We start from the raw sequence: 20840 nt of genomic DNA, 5'->3' as shown, positions 1-20840 counted from the left end.
TGTGACAATAAATATCAAAACCAGGTAAAATGTCACCAATCTTCTTTCTCTGACTATCTTGCTGACTTATATAGGAACTCTTCAGGATCAAAACCTCATCATATTCAGGGGTAAAGTCAAGCTTATTTATCTTCCTTACACCAGAAAGTTTCATATACTCAATTCTTAAATAGTGTTTCAAACAATGTGCCTCTTGTTCAAACTTGGCAGTATTTAGTGTTCAAGATCTTTCTCAAAGAATGGTCAGATAGATACAGATCATCACCATACACATTCACTCAAACTTCAGAATTTAGAATTGCAAAAGTCTTCTTAAGAAGTCCCAAAATTACATTGTATACTCAGTGATTATATCCTTAAACTGAGGAACTCAGAATACGTATGTTCTAAGTAGCTACTGCTCATCAGTGTAACAATTTGTCTGAATGTCTTTGTATCTGATAATATCTTATCTTTTTGGCTTTAAGGAAAGATCCTCTACAAGTAGAAATAATTTATCTTCTCTGTAATGTTCTTGTCCTTTTTAATTGGTACTCTCTGATATTTGTGTGAACTTACCAATTAACTCCCTAGATGCTTTCTTGTTTACAGTTTAGTGCAAAATGTTTATTTTTCTCTATTTAGCAATTTGCTATTCAAAATCCTCCGACTTTTCATCTCCTGTTTTGTGTGTGACATTATTTGTGCTCTGTATTCTGAAAGACATCTGTTTGACTGCAGTAATCTCCAGAGCTTTCCTGTTAACCATGCTACTCTCTCTTCCAAAGTGCAGGTACCCAGTCTTTTGACTGCTTGCCAGGGCTATACACTGCTTTCTGTTCATTATCTGCAGAACCACACATCCAGCATGGCCTCATAGGCCCTCAGGATTCCAAAATCATTAGTTCTCATTACACAAAAGCGGGATCAGCCCAGAACAGCCATATGCTTAAGTTGTGCCTTAGAAATACACATTAATACACGATCATAGGTATCTACTTTGTGACTCTAATGCATTATTCATGAAAAGAAATCTTTAAAGAAACCTCATTTAAAGGGGTATTTTCTCTCAGTGCTGTGATAAATTTAAAGATGCAGTTCTTTGTTTTTGTCTCCAGTTTTATTGTTGGTGACTGTATGTTTCTGTATGGAAGGCTTGTTCTATTTTGTAGGTCTAAATTGTAGACAGCTTGAACTGCATCAGTGGGTTTCACCAAATTAAGTAGAATCTGCCTAAATTAGCATATTCTGACTCCGCAGGTTGTCCATTAACTGATTCATTAATTAGAACAAGGTAGAGCACTACCTACTGTTACAAATCAGGGTTTATTATGAGTTAAGATAATTAAATAGATAAGTATGAAATCACTCAGAGCACCATGTAAAATGCTTCCCTAGAGCGGTTCTTAGCTTGGGCAGCTTTAATTTGAGGGACAAAGTTAGCTCCTTTGAGCTATAACTAAAAATGTTATGTATTTATTTTCATGGAAATAAGCTTTTATGCAGGTGTAGGAAAAGATTATTTGAAGTGCTACAAACATAAAGTTGAAAATATTCTTGACTGCTGAAAGTTTTTCTTTGCCTTTTGCTTTGCTGGCCAAAGTTTTACTGGCTACATGCATGCTAGTAAATAAAATGAGGCATGGATCATTCTGTGGACTTGAGGCCAGCTGGCACACCATAGCCCATATCGGTCCACAGAGCTAAACCCTCTTTCCTCCCAGAACAGAGTAGCCAAGTCCAAACTGCCTATTAGGAATTATCCTCTGTCCCTGGTGGCTCCTTTACTGTGCCCAGGCACTGCTGGCAAAGACCAAAACCAAGTTAGGGATCATGCTAACAATTAACAGTATAGTTAATCACAGGGAGTGCTTGAACCCATGCCTGATCCAGTTTAGTTTCCCAGTACAGACATAGCCATTGTGTTTCCAACAGGACTGAACAAATGATACTTTGATATATTTGCAGGCTTTCTCAATAAAACAAATGTCTCATTCTCTCTGAAAAGCAGAAAGGAATGAAAAAAAAAAAAAAACAACAAGGTGGTGAAATAGAACAACTTATCTGATGCTTTGTCAACCAATTAGGTTACCAGCTTCTCAGAAGTTATTTCAGAAGTTACTATTTGCAACCTGTAGGCAAAATCTCTACAGGGGTGGTAATTGCAAAGCATATATTCACTGATCCTAAAAATGTATACTTTCTGCTACTACTACCTGTAATGACGAAGAACTTAATTTCAGGAAACTGTTCATCTGGAAACACAGTAGAAAAGTTGCAGGAATGACAGGTTCACTATCACAGAAGTAAATTATCAATCACCATCTGCTCTGCAGAAAGTCAGTGGCTGCAAAGGAGGCCAGAGCTGGGATTCGGTGCAGCAAATCCTTAACTTATCCGTATAGGGTTTAAGCGTTTGTAAGCTGTTGATCCTGGTAAGGGACTAGTCTGTAAAATGAACTGCACTTCAGATCTTACTTCCCTGCACCACCTTACATTTTGCATTGAAAAAAAGCACATTTTATTCTGAAAAGTTGAACTGAATGATTAACTATAAATGTCAAAAAAAAAAAAAAAAACAACTATTTATTGATTAGGAACTGTTAGTTCTCTTTTGTTCTCCATGTTCTGAACATTAACAAAGCCTATGACAACAGATGCAAAAATCCCTTGTGCTCTACTCTCTCAGTTTGTTCAACAGCAGATATATTTTCAAAATTATTCATTTGCTTCTTTATTTAGGCTTCTGAAGTATCTTTCAGTCCTATATCTTCATTTTTTACTCATTTCTACCTCCTAGGCAGTATCATTTCTTAGATTTCAAACAATCTGATCTTTTTTGTTCCTATGAACTATTAATGCTTGATATTTTCTCGGTACTTTGATCTCTCTTTAATCTTTGATGATGCCATTGCAGGTGCAATTCTACCAGAAAAGCCACATATTTGGACCTGAAATCTCCAAGAAATGACTGCGTAATTTCAGAAGTAATACCATCTAATCATTAACTGCCAAATCCCATAATCATTTTTTCTTCTTCTATACACATTCTTTATCCATGGTAAGTGAGATTTTTCTCACTTTCTTTAGTGGAAGAAAGGAGGAACCTTAAAACAGCATTGATTCAAACTGCACCATAAAGGGAAAATTACTGATTTTGTTTCAAATTCTATTATCTATTTGGTGACTTTCCAAGCTTGTTTCATAGAAAACTCAGTACCCCTTAGAAGCCCTGGAATGAAAACAGATTATTTTTTAACTGTAATTATTTAACAATTTAAATAATAGCTTCTCTCTCCATTGCATAATACTTGCAACTTATTTGAAACAATGTGCAACAGTCCGGAGTAAAATATCATTCTCTTTCTGAAATGTTGATGAGATATACAGCTAGCTATATTTAATTGATTGGCATAATGATAATGCAAAACAAACAAACAAAAAAGCAATTTCATTCTTTAAAGAGAGCACATTAATATCTGCTTGCATGGACAGTTTTTTCAAACTTGCTGTAGTCTAGAGAATAGTTTAATGATATCATGTTTTACATGACAAAACATTTTCATAGTTGCTGAAAAAATAGCAAAGATGTTTCATATAGATCTTTCCACAATATGTTTTAAAAAATTACTTTCTTAATCAAGTCATGGTTTTGTCAGTATTTTAAAATGCGCTTAGTAATAATGAAGCACTTATGGTTTAAATGCCAGAGATCTGAAAAATGATATTCCTCCTTTTGGTTGCTTGTTTCTTTTTTTTTTTTTCATAATAGCTCAATATTTCAAGCTTGAAGGCACTGGAAACAGTGTAGAAAAATCAGTATTTTAAAACACTTTTTATATATCAGCCACCAGCATTAAAATGTATATCATTCAAATGACTATCTATGATCCATTATAAGACATTCCATGAAAATTTAACAGTTTTATTGTGATTCTTTCAAAATAGATGGCATTTTGGTGGATTTCCGTGTCCTTTGTCAATACAAATACTGATAACCTTGTCCAGTATCTCTGCACTAAATCCATTCTATGCCATTTCCACTCCATATCCTCCCCCACTATTTAATGCTGCTGCTTGCAATATTGTGAACATTACCAATGCCATCATATTTTTATGTAAGTTGTACTGACAGCTAATGACCTCTATTTAGCAAAGAGGAAAACATGAAAAGAACATCATGATTAGATTAAATAACCATGGTAAATGAGTGAGTGAGCCTCTTATGCCTAAACCAAATGATTCTGCTTATTCTGACAGAGGCAGACATTAAAGCAATCTTGCCAGGAAATATGTCTAGGATATGGGTAGATACACTTTCATGCAACAGGTGTAATGGAGAAAACTCACTCAGTAACTTCCAAGAGCATATGTATTATCTGCTTCACAATTTTTTTAAAAAAAGAAAACATTGGTAACAAATTATGAAAAAGTAACTGAAAAAAAAATCAGTTTATTCAAAGCTTGTTTATGTAGCATAAGGATTTTAATTCATTATTTCTTTTTATAAAGTACATATGATTTTCATTTTAAGAATACCATCTTTAACATCCTTAATGTGCAGGTTTAGAGTTGTGGTATGTTTTGAGAACTATTCTTAATTGTTGTCAGTTCTTTGCTTAAGTGATATCTCAGTGTCTTATATTTCCTTTTCTTTAATTCATTCATCAATCTTCTTACTCTGACATGATAGAGAAGAATGTCTAAAAGTTTATAGTGTGTGCACTTAATACACTTCAAACCTCTTTCTGAAGCCTTGAATTTTACAAGAACTTGAATTTTATCATGTAGTGCTTGTGAAAATGTGGTTGACTTTTCTCTGCTCTGAATAGATCTTCATTCTTGAAAGCATGACACACTAAGCAGGGTCTTTAATATCTGCTGGGATTCTGGCCAGTTTACTTCTTTCACGGCAGCTATAGGTTTGGCAAGTTTTTGACACAACTGTGTAACTACACTTATATCTGGCATATAATAATAAGACATTACTTATGGGTAATTATTATTAATGATCAGTACTTAAGTAGCTCTTCAAAAATCCTTCATGCATATTAACTGACTAATACACAATACTTGCACTGAAAGTATATATGTTAAAGTCACAATGTATTGCTAGAAAGTTGTAATTGTATAGAGCTCATATTGATACTTTCTTTTTGGTATGAGCACCTGTTTTTCCTAACTGTTCCAAAATATAGTCAACACTTACTGGCTTTATTTGTAAAGCAAGTAATCAAGAATAATCAATTCCTTCTATTTAAAGTAATTAAGATTAAATTTCTTCCAACTACAGCTAATGATAGAACTCCTATTGACTTTAAATACAGTCCAGACTTCTCTACTATACCTCTTGAATTTAAATCTAGAAAACCTTACAAATGTCTTTTTGTCTCTTAATTCCCAAACTTCAGCCAGAAAATATAGCCATTAAATTTTCCTGACAGAATAAAATTTCTGAGGACTGGACATCTTTTAATTTTTATGTGCTTCCAAAAATAAAATATTCTGTCTTCTTATTTAGGCTATCATTATCTTCTTCAAATTCTTTCTATAGTAATACATCACATTTGCAACATAAAAACACACATACAAAAAAAGTCTTATATACATGTTCATATGTATGTAACACCTGCAAAATAGGTGCTAAAAAAAGTAGTACTGTGTTTAAAAGTTCAACCCTTCTAGGCTTAACCAATGCCATAACTAAGATTACCTATGCAATCGTAATTCAGCCCTTCTTTATATAAACACTATAGGAAATGATTAATTATAGTCGCTATTGTATTTTTCCATAAAACCTACAGCTTAGTGTACTGGATGGGCAGTATTCACTTAATGAGCAATGATTCAGTATTTTGCATTTCCTCATTTTTCTTTGTGGACTCTTGTGCTCTCTTTACTGGATATGATTAAAATCCTTTTCAGTGAAGACCTCTATTTCCTCACAGGCTTTTCTACCTCAGTAACCACTGTTATATTTGAAAGTTTACTAGCATTAATAGATGTTCATCCCAACACCGAGAGGTAAATGCTATTACTGTTTACAAATGGACAGTTAAGATAGTGAAATATCAAACTGCCCATTAACTTTGCTTGAGAAGCCCTGGATGTACAACATACACATACCGTTTCAATTTTGGTCTTTTCCAAGTCTATCTTTTCCAAGTCCATCTTTAAATGATTTTGCACAAAAGACACTCAGAAGAAACTGTTCAATATAATTCTTTAGCAATGTAAAGGAATCCTATGATAAAATCAAGAGAGACTTGTGTAGATTCTTATCTATAAGACATCCTTTAACTGTCTGCGGTTCATGACGATACTTGCTATGTACATATCAACTTCTATAACAAATGACACAAGGTCCTAGAGGCAACAGCATCAATCATTGAACATCTCTGATTGACCCATGGTTACAGCCTGCACTCTGGTAAAGGCCTAGGCAGAAGCTAGTCTGGGACTTTCTGGAAATCTCAGTTAGGGTACATGTATTTGAAAATTACCTTCTAGAAAGCTGAAGATTTTCTGTTTTAGCTCTATTTGTGAATTGAGAACAAAGGAAAAAGTAAGAGAATGCTTCCTGAAATGCACCTTATGAAAGAGCAGCTTTAAGAACAGACCTGCACCTTACAACATTTTTCAGTGTAGTAAGTTGCTTGGCACTTGAGAAGCTAAAAAAAAAGTGGACAGAAAATTGTTTATGCCTGCTCAGGTTTCAACAATGAGTTTCAGGCAGTTTATCCCATGATCGACTGATAATATGCAATACCCTTGCATCTGTTTCTACTTTCATAAAACCAGACATAAAGGAGAAATTAAAATAAAAGTGAATCTAATCAGATTGGCTTCTGCCGCTTTTCTTCTTTTTATTTCAGCCAAATGCAAAATGAAGCTGATTCTATGACCTGAGATCACATCTCAGCCCTAGAGAAATGGCAAGTAAAAAAAGAAAGTTTTGCGCTCAAGTATCCTAAGCCTAATAATTCTTTGCCTCAAATCCTGCAATGTTGCACATAATAAATGCAGCTATTAAAAGAAAAAACAACCAAACAGGTAAACAAAAAAAAAAAAAAAAAAACCCACCAAACTGCTGCTTACTGCATTTTTTTTGTAACATGTAAATAAAATCTCATGAAAATGCAAGGATGGTGTTTTCTTATGTGGGAATGTGAGTGTGTTCTAACAAAAGCAAAAATTACCATTTTTGGAAGAAGGCATTTTATTTATTTCATATATGTCATTAAGACAAAATATATTTGGCAAGATGTAAATAAGTATAATTGTGCGTATGTGTTTTAAGTTTAGAAGATTTCTGTGACTTTTGGCCCTATGATTACTGTCTCAAGTAAATTGTTTTGAAATTGACTGATTTCTCTAAAAAAAAGTCAATCAAAAAAGGTCAAAAACAGATGAAATAAGTGAATCTTGAAAATATGTTTTGTATTTAGGAAATATGTTTTGTAGCTTAGGAAATGAGATTCTTTCAAGAGATTTTTGATACATGTATACCAGCACATGCAAATATGGACACTCAAATTTAACTTGAATTAAATCATGTCCAGTCAGAAGAGTGAGTTTGAATTTGAGGAATTGCATTCGACCCGTTCACACCTTACTAGATCTCCATATATTTCTTCTTCAACTTTATAGCGATGATATATATTGTTATATATATATATATATAGCAATGATATTTACATTGCTATATACATATAGCACTGTCTTCTATAGACAAAGAGTATATGGAAGAACATACATATACCCCAGATAAGTAAATTTAGAAAACAAACATTTGAAGGGAAATAAGGTTTTCTCAACTGTGTTTAATTTATTTTATAATATGCAGAAGTAGTGATTCTGTTAGGTTAAATTAATGTTTCCAAAGGCTTTTTATTGTGTGACTTTTTCAGTTGTTTATGATCCTGTTAAATCATCAAGGTTGAAATGTTCTTTGCCAAAAGTTTGTCTTAAGCTTTACTGCTTACACAAAGCTTTAGTCACTTGTTTCAAAAGATTGATCTATAGAAAATATACAGACTTGCCAAAGTGAATATGAATATTTTCACCCTTTTTTGGAGCTCCTACATTTTTGTATTTTTGTATGAGGAACAGAAACCCTAGTGATATAGAAATATAGAGACAAGGGTATTTTCCTTCTTGAAAAGCTGCAAAAAAATGTTCCTGGAAAATCACTGTTTAACTACTCTCAGTAGGGATCTGAGGACAAATATCTTCATTTTAAATGCTTTCTTTTCCCCTTGACCATGAATCATAGAACTTCATAATTTTTCCTTCATTTTTTTCTTTCCCCCAGTAGGATCTAGTGTACTGCCAAGAGCTGGAAAGAAACTAGGAAACCTCTCTAACATCCTCCATATCCCTATCACTAGTACTAGATACTATATGATAACTTCAGCTCAGCAAAGCAAGATCTAAGAGGAATCATCTGTTTTCGTACATATTCTTATTTTACAGATGATTAAACAGAGACACAGAATATTTCAGGAGCTAGTTTAAAATCATAAAAGTATATTAGGGCAATGCCACACTTTAATCCCGGCTATCCTGGTCACTCCACTAGCTGCATAGTCTATGTGTAGATATGGTCATAAATCTAGAAACAACACGCTTACTAAAGTGAAGCAAAAGTTCATTAACATCTAAGGTATCACAAAGTATGAGATTCACTGACAGCTACATGGAATTATGCCTCTAAATCCTTCTCCAGTAGTGGTAGAAATTGACTGCACAGATTCCATAGGGGTTATTAAATCCACAAACTGTTTTTAGGAAGAAATTATATTATAATCAGTCATAGCTTTTTTTTTTTAACTGATTTTACTAATTTACTAATTTTACTAATTTCTACAGATGAAAATGCGAAGTGATCATATGACAAGAATACTGGCTTCAGCAAAGGAGATTTACACCAGAAAGTAGGAAAAAAATATCAAGGCTTTCATATCTCCCACAATATTCCTGTATTCAAGTCAGGTTGTTACAATTCTAGTTGGGGGAAATTAGATGAGTATAAAAAACTATTTGGATGGTGAGACTCAGGTGATTGCAGTTAGTGGGTCTTAGCCCTAGCTGGATGCCAGTGAGATGTGTATTACTGCAAGGGTATGTCTAGGGACTTGTCCTATTTAACCTCTTGATCATTGACCTGGAGAGGAGTGCTCACCAAGTTTGCAGGTGCTACCAAAGTGGGATGAGAGGACCAGTCAATATGCTTGAGGGCAAGGCTACCATCCAGAGGGACCTAAGCAGGCTAGAGAAATGGACTGAAAAACAAAACAAAACAAGAAGTGAAATTCACAAAGAATAAATGAAGAGTCCTGCACTAGGAATGGGATAGCTCCTTGCAACCATCCAAACTTGGGACCGACCTCCTGGGGGGCAGCTCTGCAGAAAAGGACCTGCTGGTCTTGTTCAGGGCAAGAGGAACATGAGACAGCAACGTGATCTGACAGCAGAGATTGCCTTCAGCTTCCTGGACTGTATTAACAGCAACACAGCCATTAGATCAAGGGAAGGATTATCCTTAGCACTCAACAGACTGCATCTAGAATACTGTGCCCAGTTTGGGGACCTCCAGTACAACCGACAAACAGACAACAATAAATTGAACGAGTTCAGTGGAGGGCAACCCAAACAGATGTAGGCAGCAGTATCTGTCCTATGAGGAAAAGCTGAAGAACCTGGGCTTGTTCAGGATGGAGGATAAAAAACTTCAGGGTTGGTAGTGTGGGGGGACCAAACATTCAGTGTGGTCATTGAGTAGGCAGAGCCAGATTCTTCTTAACAGAGGATAGCAGGTGGGCAGGAAAGAACAAGAATTTACTGAAAGAGGAGGGATTCTGATTGGATATAAAGAGAAACTTATTCCCCATGAGGACAGTCAGGCAGAAGAAGTTGTCCAGGTTCAAGATGGCTTGCAGACATTTGTTTCATAAACTTTAGGCAAAATTAAGAAAACTCGACACTTCACTGCCTGAGAAATGGTTTCACTACTGTGCTATCAATTTCAGTCTATGATGAAATATATGGCTATTAAGTTTACAGAAAAAAAATAAAAGTAATTCTGTGTGGATCACTGTTTATGCTCTCAGAAAATGACAGCCATCAATAGAATGTAAACCCACATCATTAGTTTCACTTTGTCCTCTTGAATTCTAAAGACAGCAAGCCCTTTCAGCCCTTGGAATCAGATAGCAAAGACATAAAACCAAGACCTCAGCTAGTATTTTTACTTGTTACGGTTTTCTTGTTTTTGATTTTTTATTTAAATACTTTAAAAAGTGGTGTAATTTTTTACAGATTATGTCAGGTTTTTTTGCTTTTTTGTGTGGGTAGCTGATTTGAGGTGTGTTTTTTTCTTCTGTTTAATTTTTGGTAAGGGACTTTTCTACTTGTCCTCAAAAAAATAGATATTTTTCTCCTTCTGTATGTTTGAAATACAAAGAAATGTGCATCATGCAGGCTTCTCTGTGGCTTTTATCCTTTGTGAAGGTTACATTCATGAGATCTAGCATTGTAACTGTAGTAGAACATGATCTGTTATTCAGCTGGGATTCTTGAAGTCAAGTTGTTTACAGTTCTGTTGTGCACTTGTAGTCTCAGCCCATAGGTCTGTTTATATTGCTCTTGCCAAGCTGAAAGCAATTCTGTCATTGCGCCATAGGCTTCTACAGAAGACTTAGCATTGCAGTGAGTTGAGTCAGTGTTACTGGCAATCAGCCAGAATTCATTACTGCCCCAGGTTTTCTGGCATTTAGTTAGTGTCCAGGTCAGGTTGCTATAGAAGATACAGCAAAGAAAGACCACATCTTCATTTCAAATATAGTTTATTAAAGGCATTATTTGCCCACAAAGTTAGGTGAATATAAAGCTTTTTCAAGAAATTCATTACTGATAATAAAGTTGTAAATCTCTAGCAAAGGTACCTAGATAAAGAAGCACATAAGGATTTTCTTCCTCTTCACTGAGATTTAAAAGAGAAAGATCACCAAAAAAAATGAAGAAAAAGCAGTATTATTTTCCAAGTTTCCTAATTATTGATTCCTCCTCTGAAGATTTAAATTAAAAAAAAAAAAAAAGGTAAGGATATTAACATCTCTCTTTTACATACATTTTTGTTAAACACCGAATAATTCTTACTATGGATGGGATTTCATCTCTTACAGTCTCATTGTGTAAGCTTGTACCTTAAGTGTAAGCATGCTCATGCACATCTACCTTTTAGTGATTACCAGTGATTACACTAACATTTACTACATTAGCCTTTCGACCTTTCAATCAATCTATAAACTTTGACAATTCTCCCCCACAAAAATGAGATGGTATTAGGTTTGCTACTGAAGAGAGAATTGCAAATCTCTGCAATGAAAGGAAAAAAAAAGACTCCGGATAATACATCCCTGAGGCTTGTCATAGGAGAAGATTTTATGTTTTAAGCATCTAACAGTTTAAGGGGTAAGATAAGAGCTTTGATAGGATTTTGAAGTCTTTTTTTAAAAAAAAAAAAAAAAAAAAGGCAAACTGATAAAAGATTGAATGTGTTTTGCATCAGAGGGAGAACCAGACATGCTCCTGAATCTCTGACACAGACCAAATCTATTAAAGTGGCCAGTACAGTACAAAATGTTCTTATATGTATAACAGTAACCTTTCAACTGCTTTTGGACTGACTAGTTCACATTACCTTGGCTCCTATGCTTAGTGTAACTCTGCTGAGAGCAACCACAAAATGCATATAAAGCAAAGTACTGCTTGAACTACACAGCAGCCTGTCTCAGGAACTGGAGAAAACAAGGGCAGAATAGAAGGGGTTGCCTAATTCTCTAAATTTTGTTCAAATTGCCCTGATTCCTTTCCTCACCTCTGCCTTTCTTCTAAATGCTGATCTTTATATTAGAGTTTTTTCCTGCACATAAGCATATTTATATAACACATTACCAGGTCTGATAATTTTAAATTAACAGAGGCAGCATGGTGCAGAAATTAATCACTTGAAAAAAACAAATAAGTGGTAAATCTTTAAATGGCAAAGCTAATGAAGTTAGGAAAAGGCTCATGTTAATCCACACTCTTGCTTGATAGGTTTGAATGCATTTTTACTATTACACATGCACATTGCAGAAAAGATACCAAAAGGCATTGATTTCCCTGTATTCAGAAGAAAAAAAAATATATAAAAATTCTATAGTGTCATTCCCATACGTGTCTGATGGCAGATCCACGTTGATACATAACTGCATGAATGCTTTTGGCATACATTTTTGCCAAGGGCTGTGCTCTTGACGTAGTCAAAGTTGTCGAGTATGGTTTCTTTCCTTGAATGACATCTCCTATAAGTATGATGCATTTGCAAATGATTTGCATATAAACATATTTATCAGCAAAATATCCCATCAGAACCCATGTTAGTACTGCATAAACCATGACAAGTAGAGTGGGAGTGACAAGGCTGAAACTGCTGAGAAGACTCGCTGGAAAGCTGACAGAGATGGGGTTGTTAGGGCATTATCTAAGTGCAGTAGGATGATGTGCTATAGGTTCACAGCCTGTGAGCGCCCTAGAAGTGTGTTTATCAAACACATCCCATAGGAAGGAGCAAGGACATCTTCCAAGGAGGTTGGAAACCCTATGCATGGTATTGAGCAGCCTAAGATATATATCTATGAAGAAGAGTCTCTCTCTACTCCCAGGTATTCTGTTCAGTTCTGAATTCAAGAGAAGGAGCAAAAATAAAGAAACCCAGAGCAACCACCTTCAGTGGCACAAAAGCAAACTCCAGTGGCCAAAACACAAATTGCAGACAAATCCCTGTTGAATTTTCTGTTGCTTTGTAGAGGTCCAACCGAGACTGGGAATGTCTAAGAAGACTGCCAAACACAATGTTGTCAGGATGAGCCATTATCATCAATATCATTGATTCAACCCTGAGAGGTTTTCTTTCTTTATTGGCAGATTGCTTTCATGTGCTTCCCACATAGTTTGAATTGAAAATGCTGAGGTAGTGAATTGTCTGTTGCCGTTTGCCAGAGATGTTTTAAATCATACAACATTTATGGCTCAATTTTGTTTTCTAAACATAGACATTTAGTTTCATTTCTGATGTCCTAGAGTATTTGTGGCTGTCATTCCAGAAAGTCACAGATCCTCAAAGGTCTTGCATTAAAAATGCTATATAGATATCTTAAAACATTTCAAATGGCACTCTGTATAAGCAGGAGAATCAACCTTCAACTTTGAGATCTGGTAACAAAGTCCCTAAACTGAAAATCATCTTCAGATCATCTTCTGGCATTTTCAGACACATATAAGAAGAATTTCTGAATGGACAGTGTGAGAAGAATCCCAACGAACTGCTGAGGCTTTGCAAATGCACAGAGAACTCCATTCCTTCAGTCAGACTGCTACAAATACCTGGAGACATCCACCGTGAAACACATGTTCTTATGCTGATCAATTTTAGAAACATCAGAGTTTAGCAGAATAACTGCATTCAGGAGGTTCAGATTTGTATTCATTGTGATTAAGAATAAATCAGAGTTTCCAATATATTCACATTATAGTGTGGTTGAAAGTGAAGAAATGAATTTGATGAAGGTAGGAATCCTGTGGTTTTAACACATGCAGAAACTGTCTAGTTTACAGATCAACATTAATTCAAGATACTTGCCCAAGATTAACATCTAATTTTAGTTAGCTAAAAATTAAGTGTCTGGTTTAAGTGGTTCATATAGACTCAGTCTTCAAAGAGGAACAGAAAAAGAAAGAGGTATGTCACAAAAGCAATCTAACTTGAGATATATTTTATCTGTGAGAAATCACTGTCTGAGGATCCTTTTATTTGAGCTCTTGGATAAGGAGGAAACCTAGACAAATTGTGCAGATAACACATCAAACTTTTAGATTGCTGAAGATATATAAATCCAGGCCTGTGTTTTTTGTTTTTGCTTTTGTTTTCCCTGACAAGCATAGTTACAGCCAAAAAAAAAAAAAAAAAAAAAAAAAAAAAACTAAAATCTATATCTAATACATTTATTAAAAGGAAGAAATCAAATATATTAAGCTCTACAAGAAGTTTTTAATACAGAATCTGTGACTGTGTGTGAATGAATAGGTCAGTGAGTGATAGGGGTATATTCTCCTTTGCAAAAGAAACATTATCATCTTTCAAGGTCATGTCACTTCTTCACCATAAATTCATGAATTGTTTTTATTAAAATGAAGGTATGGCAAGTGGATGACACTGTCCTGAATGGATGACAATACAGCACCAATATATTTCAAAAGATAAAGAGGCATATATCTTAAATTCACTTTGTTTCTTGACAGAAGTATTAGACATTACAGAAAGCAAGAAAGAAGCCTATTCAACTAAAATCAAGCTCATGCTTTCCTAATAATTCAAAACAAATCTAAGTATAAGCTCACATGCGTCTTAAGAATCACTTAGGGTTTTTGTTTTTTGTTTGTTTCTTTTTTTTCTAAGATATGCATCTTTGAGAGTTTTGAATAGTCATAACCTCCAAAATGTGACTGCTAAGCAGTCTGTCTTTAAAACACTCTCACTGAGGGTGAGACACAATTGCCCACACACAGATTCCTAGTCCCAACCAAAATGCCTGAGGATATTAGACACATCATCTTGGAGATGGCATATGTTAGAGGTCTATGGATGACATGACATTCTAGAGAAGCAGCTGAGCACCAAGTAAGGTATTTCACAGCTTCTCAGACGTATTTCATTATACATGGCTGTGTAGAGAAGACATAACTGTATTTTATTTGAGCAAGAGTCCTTGGGAATTCTTGTTTCAATTTACATATAATTTAAAATCTGACTCCAATTAAACTATAACACAAGGAAAAATAAATTTTAAGCCTGCCTATTTTCCTCTATAAACTTTTTCTGGAAAGGTATGAATACCAAAAAAAAAAAAAAAAAAAAAAAAAAGAAACTCATTTTCTCCATTCTTTGAAAATGATGTAATTTGCATTAAAAAGGTTAGAAGGAAATGGTTGAAAGTATTACAAACTTCAGTTTACAGTTCTCCAGTTCTTTCTCTTCAGGAATTAAGGAGATCATTATCTGCAAAACAAAGCCTGTACATTGCATTCAGCCAAAAGGCAATGTGAAGTCAGAATTTAAATAGACCTTATAAGGAGACTGCAGAGAATTTTCAGCAGCAAAAAAAAAATTTCTAATGTCATTGGAATGAGGCAACACTAACATCTATCAAAAAACTCTTCCACTACAGGAGGATACTATGAAAAAACAGTAATATTTATCATATTTATTAATAATGTAAATTCCTCAGAGTACATATTTTTATTATACTATATGAATACAGAGAGTGAAATTAAGAGGTGCTGTTGAAAACAGACAGGAATAGTAAAAGAATATTATAGATGAGAAACAGTCCCTCAAGTATAAAATTTACCTTTATAGCCAGAGAAAAGGCATTGATTCTTCTATCTCAACCTTATCAGCAGGATGCTTCTGTCAAGTCTAAGACATTTACCTGTTAAAACTACGCTTCAGCAAAGGGGAAAGAAAATTTTCAATTTGACCAAGCTGATCAGACCAATGTGCTGGAACACACAGTGATGATATGACTCCAGAGACCTCAACTGCCATGGATTTGAGGAAAAAAGCCAAGCATCAGTGAGAATGCACAGATCTCCTATTTTAAATCCAGTTCTCCAAGTGCTGCTTATTTTGGCATAGAAACTAGATTTTCAATAGACTTCATCTGAATCATCGTTACTACAGGCAGACAGAATCTTCTGTCACTGCTTAGGATGTTGGACTTGGAAGTACTGAGTCAGGCTGAAAGAAGGGAAAAATTCAGCAATCGATCATATTTTCATGCTCTGCAACAAGAAAAAAAAATGGAGAAAGAGTAGTAGAAAATAGGTGACAGGCCAGTTGGAGAAAAGGCTTAGAGCCAGAAGTAGAAACTTCCAGGAACGAGAAGGTTACAGGTTAAGGCGTATGTCAAGAACAAGGTGCTACAAAGACAGAATAAAAACCAAAAGATGACAAAACACAGGAAGAGAAAAAGCAATTCTTAGGAAGATTCTAGGCAAAGCCTTAAAAGGTTCAATGAGCTTAAGTATTTGGATGCTTATCTGAACTCATTCTCCAAATCTTCCAAAGATTTATACAGTACTTGCAGTACTTATAAGAAGTTGGAGGTTATCCAGGAGATGACATTTTCCTCTGCATACTGTCAGCTATTCCTTGGAACATCAGAGGCAGAAGTAGTGTATAAATAGATACAAAAAGAAATATTTTCTGAACCAAGTTCTATTATAAGCTGTATGGTATTTCGACCATTGTACACATCATTTTTTTCCTACGTATATGTTATAACTTCCTAATGGTATTTGATTTTTGTGTGATATAACACAAAAACAAAACATCAGTCCTGTAGCTGTATTATAATTCGTCCAAGGCACATGGAAGATGTTGACGTTGTCTTTTGAGCTCAAGTTCAGACTCTAACTCCCTTCCCATGCATATAAAATAGACAGAGCTTGCATTGAGTAGCAAGCCTGAGCAAATGTCGGTGTACATACACCAAGAGAGTGAGCACTGATTTGAAGTGTAAATGGACCTTGTACACACTGAACACCAGTCTACTTCATCTGTCTCTGCTGCTTAATACAGTAGACATTTACAACTTCAGCCAGACAGCTCCTCTACAGCTCCATGGAAAAGTCCTATGTTCTTGCATGAGCAATGACTTCAGCATTAACTTAACCATTTTTTATGCAGGAGACATGTTTTCACCAAGCTACAGGCATTCCACCTCCATTTCAGCTTTGTGGAGCTCATTTACAGAATACTGCGAAGTTTAGTTTATTTTCTTTGCCCATTTATAGACAATGTCAAATAATAATGCCTACCTAGTTAATGCAATGAAAAAATATCTCTCAGAAAATGAAAAAAATGCATATTCTCACTGAGAAATGACACTTTTGTTTGACAAATCGTATTAGTTCAAATTAGCTGTTGGAAGAACTAAATGTTCCCAAGAATGGAACTTTAATTTATGAATTCAGGACCTAAGAAACCATTCCACCCACAAGAACAGCTAAAAGTAAATCACTGGAATTAGCCACAGAAAATTAAAACCAAACACTGTAATTTTTCATGCCAGTTCCTTCCCTAATTGAATCTTTCTCTAAATATATTAATGTGTATATATACATATGTATCTATATTCAGATGGCAGAATTAGGGAAAGCAGGTAGAAAATAGAACAACAAGTCAGAGTGTTTTTAGTTTGTGAAGCTACTTTACACAGCTAGTTGATCAAATCCGGATTGGAGAGGTAGTGTATCGAGCTTCAAGAAGTCTCTTACAGAACAGCCACATTTCTGTCAATAAAACTGTGATGTAGTCAGCTAGGAACAGGCACATACTGTGCTGTTTTCTGGAGAGCATTTTGTCCCTGTGCAGCCATACAACTGAGAGCAGTCATCAGTAAGCTCCAAAGCAAGCCGCTACATTCAGAGCAGGCAGTTTTTGGGAGAGTGATCTTAAAAATCATCCAGCATGAGCCTCTCTAGCCTTTCCTCAGTCAGTTATAACCCTGCATCATTTCTTCATCACGGGTTTGCATATTCAGGGTGACGTTGTTAGCCTGTATGTGATATTGTTAATTCATACTGATTGGTGTGATAGAGGTTCATGAAGTGACTCAGTGAGTTAAGCTAGCAGTGGGTCCTAGCATCGGAACTGAGCCAGTATTTCAGATCTTCTGGTGAGGCAAGATCATGTTCTGCTGTGAAGCAACACAGCTTTACAGAAAATTACATGCTCAGTTTCTAAGGCATCAAAGGTATCACAGAAATCCATATGGGAACTTTAAATACCAAACTCAGAAATGGTTGTCACTTGTAAAACTGACCCAAAATTGCAAAGCAGAACACATGTAGAGTCTATTAATAATAAAATTACATTTGATTGCAAAAGGTTCCTATGGAAACCAAACCAGTAGAATATCATGTGACACAACTACCCCTACTGCGAGGAGTGCTATAGTATCACATGGAACTCTGTTTTCATACACTGTGTCTGCTGAAAAGATTATTTATACATGATTAAATCCTAACCACAGTTTGTACTGGTATGAAGAGCCAGTACAGTAATTATAGTTAATGTACATGAATAAATGTACAGTTTAAGCAGGCAAGAGAGATGTGTAACATCGTTGCATAATTTAAGTGGAGCATAATTTTCTTTTGCAATTGAAATGCTATTAAGAAAAGTGATGATGCGCTAACTTCAGCTTAACGTACAGTGGTAGAGGCAAGATAAATAAGTAAGAACACATTAGAACTGGTGTAACCGTGTGCCACTCCAATGAGAAGCAACCAAGCTTTCTCAGGACATATACTATTGTACTTCAGTTCGATATAAGGCTGGATCTTGTACATGTAGGTATGAGGTTAGCAAACTGAAGAAGCTTGAGCAAGGACACCTGCTGATTAATCCCTCTCACAAATACCAGTTCCCATAGTCATAATCATGCACTTAAAAGAATTTAAAAAATACAAATAAAAAGGAGTGCTGTGTCTATTTTTCTCACTTCAGTCTGAAATTGCAGAGAGCACAGCTTCATTTTGCTGAAAATCCTTTTCTTTCTTGGGGGCTTTATTTTCCCTGATATCACTTTTTTTTTTTTTTTTTTTTTTTTTTTTTTTTTTTTTTTTTTTTTTTTTTTTTTTTTTTTTTTACCTCCAGCCTTTCTCTTTGTCTAAGAAAGAGAGAAAGATGGAGAGAAACAGAAACAGAAAAGTAGAGAGACCTAGAGTGTGAGCTTTGTGCTAGTGATAGTTTTAATCCTCAGAGGGCTATAACTGAGGAACTACACATAGCTCAATGGAACTTATGCCTTCCAAGGAGGATCTGTAATTTGATTCCTTTCTCCTACCTTTCGCCCAGGAGAAGTAAGAGCAATTAATGCATCTCATCTAAGGTATCACTACTCTCTACTATATTCTGAAATTAGGATGGCTGTAATCCAGGTTTCTTCTCTTATTCTCAGTCCTTTCCCTAGCTGTCCATTTACAGCTGGACTTGTTAAATGAACAGCCTCTTCTTTTCTATTGCAGGAGCCGTAAATTCATTAGCAAGTATTTAATTGAAAATGTTTTTGAAACACTGTTACTGCCTATTCTCACAGTAAAGTATGTTAGCACAAAAGCATGTCAGCATGTTCAGTTTTCTCTTCTTAGTAAGTTCACAATAAGTATTACTATATACTAATATATAATATATATAATATGTATAATATGTAAGAGAAAATTCCTCATCCCTAAAAATAGCTTTAGTCGGAGTTTCAAAATACTTCCTGCCTACCCCCTAGAATCACTTAAAACACAGAATTTACTTTCTTTCTTTCTTTTTTCCCAATGAAGGAAAAAGAAAGTCAATAGAAATATAAGCTCATTTTGAACATGAAGAAGCTCCATGACAATGCTCCTCTAATATCTACATTTTGATGATAAGTTGTAGTTAGAGATGAGTGAAAAATCTGAGAAAAAGAATTACATTCAGTTTGGGAACAAAGATCTGCAGTGCAGACCATGGGATTCTGAAACAGTAGCTCTGCTATTTATGCAGTGTTCCATTTGAGCTGGTATGTTCGCTCTAAATTCTCTGCAGATGACATACAACATCCCCATTGCAACCTTGGTCCATTCACAGACACACGTTAGGAGAAATGGATGCCCAATATGAAGATGCCAAGTCCTGGTACCTAATCCTCCCCAGCCAGGAATGAAACTATGCCTATCTCAACTTTTTTAAATAGAAAGGAGTAGCTGTTGTCCTGATATGACCTCCTTCTTCTTCCTTTTTTTTTTTAAAAAATATATATGTATAAATTGGCTTAATTCGGTTAATATTTCTTCGGTGGTAGAGAAAAGGTTTCATTTGTTTTAGGTGACATTTTAAAAAAATGCAAAGAGTAGAACAGATGCTACTTCTTTTTGAACATTGAGAATATGAGGAATATGAACAGAATGTTTGAATTATCCTTTCCAAAGTGAGTTTTTGGGCTTTTGCTTGTCTTGTTTGGATTTTCTAACATATTAAGTTTAGGGGAAAAAAAAAGTATTATAACCTGCAATAATTTAAGGTGTTTCTTTTGGTGACAGGAAGAATATTCTTCTAGATACTACCTCTGTGAATATAATGGCAAACTGATTATTAGGAATTCTGTATTTTTGTGCAGGAGAGAATACTGTATTTATTATCATCTCATAAGTGATGGCACAAAATTCATATCAAACCTCAGTGTCTCTTGTATCAGATCTCAACTGGAATGAGCATAACAGTTAGAAAAGATAAACTGAAAATGGAGTAGATGGAGAGAAAGATTACTAGGTTGGATGGGGAAGATGGCAGAAGCCAGAAAGAATTTAGAAAGAAGGTTTCTAAGTCTACAAAAAACACTTAGTGAAAGAACTCTTTTCAGTGGTGGACAGTGATAGGACTAGAGGAAATGGCTTCAAACTGAAGCATCGGAAGTTCCACAGGAACTTAAGGAAGCATTTCTTCACTGTGAGGGTGACAAAGCACTGGAACAGGCTGCCCAGAGAGCTTGTGGAGTCTCCTTCTTTGGAGATCTTTAAAACCCGCTTGGACGCAACCCTGTACCACGTGCTCTAGGTGACCCTGTGTGAGCAGGGGGGTTGGACTCGATGACCTCTGAGGTCCCTTCCAACCTTGCGCATTCTATGATTCTATGATTCTATGATTCTATGAATTACATGGTATTTTATAAGCCTTATAGATATGACAACCTATGTATGTTGCTCTTTTAAATTTA

The sequence above is a fragment of the Nothoprocta perdicaria genome, unplaced genomic scaffold (assembly GCF_003342845.1).
Source record: "Nothoprocta perdicaria isolate Ctin4 unplaced genomic scaffold, notPer1 scaffold_119, whole genome shotgun sequence".
In the NCBI taxonomy this organism is placed as follows: Eukaryota; Metazoa; Chordata; class Aves; order Tinamiformes; family Tinamidae; genus Nothoprocta; species Nothoprocta perdicaria.
This window is presented reverse-complemented; position numbering follows the sequence as displayed.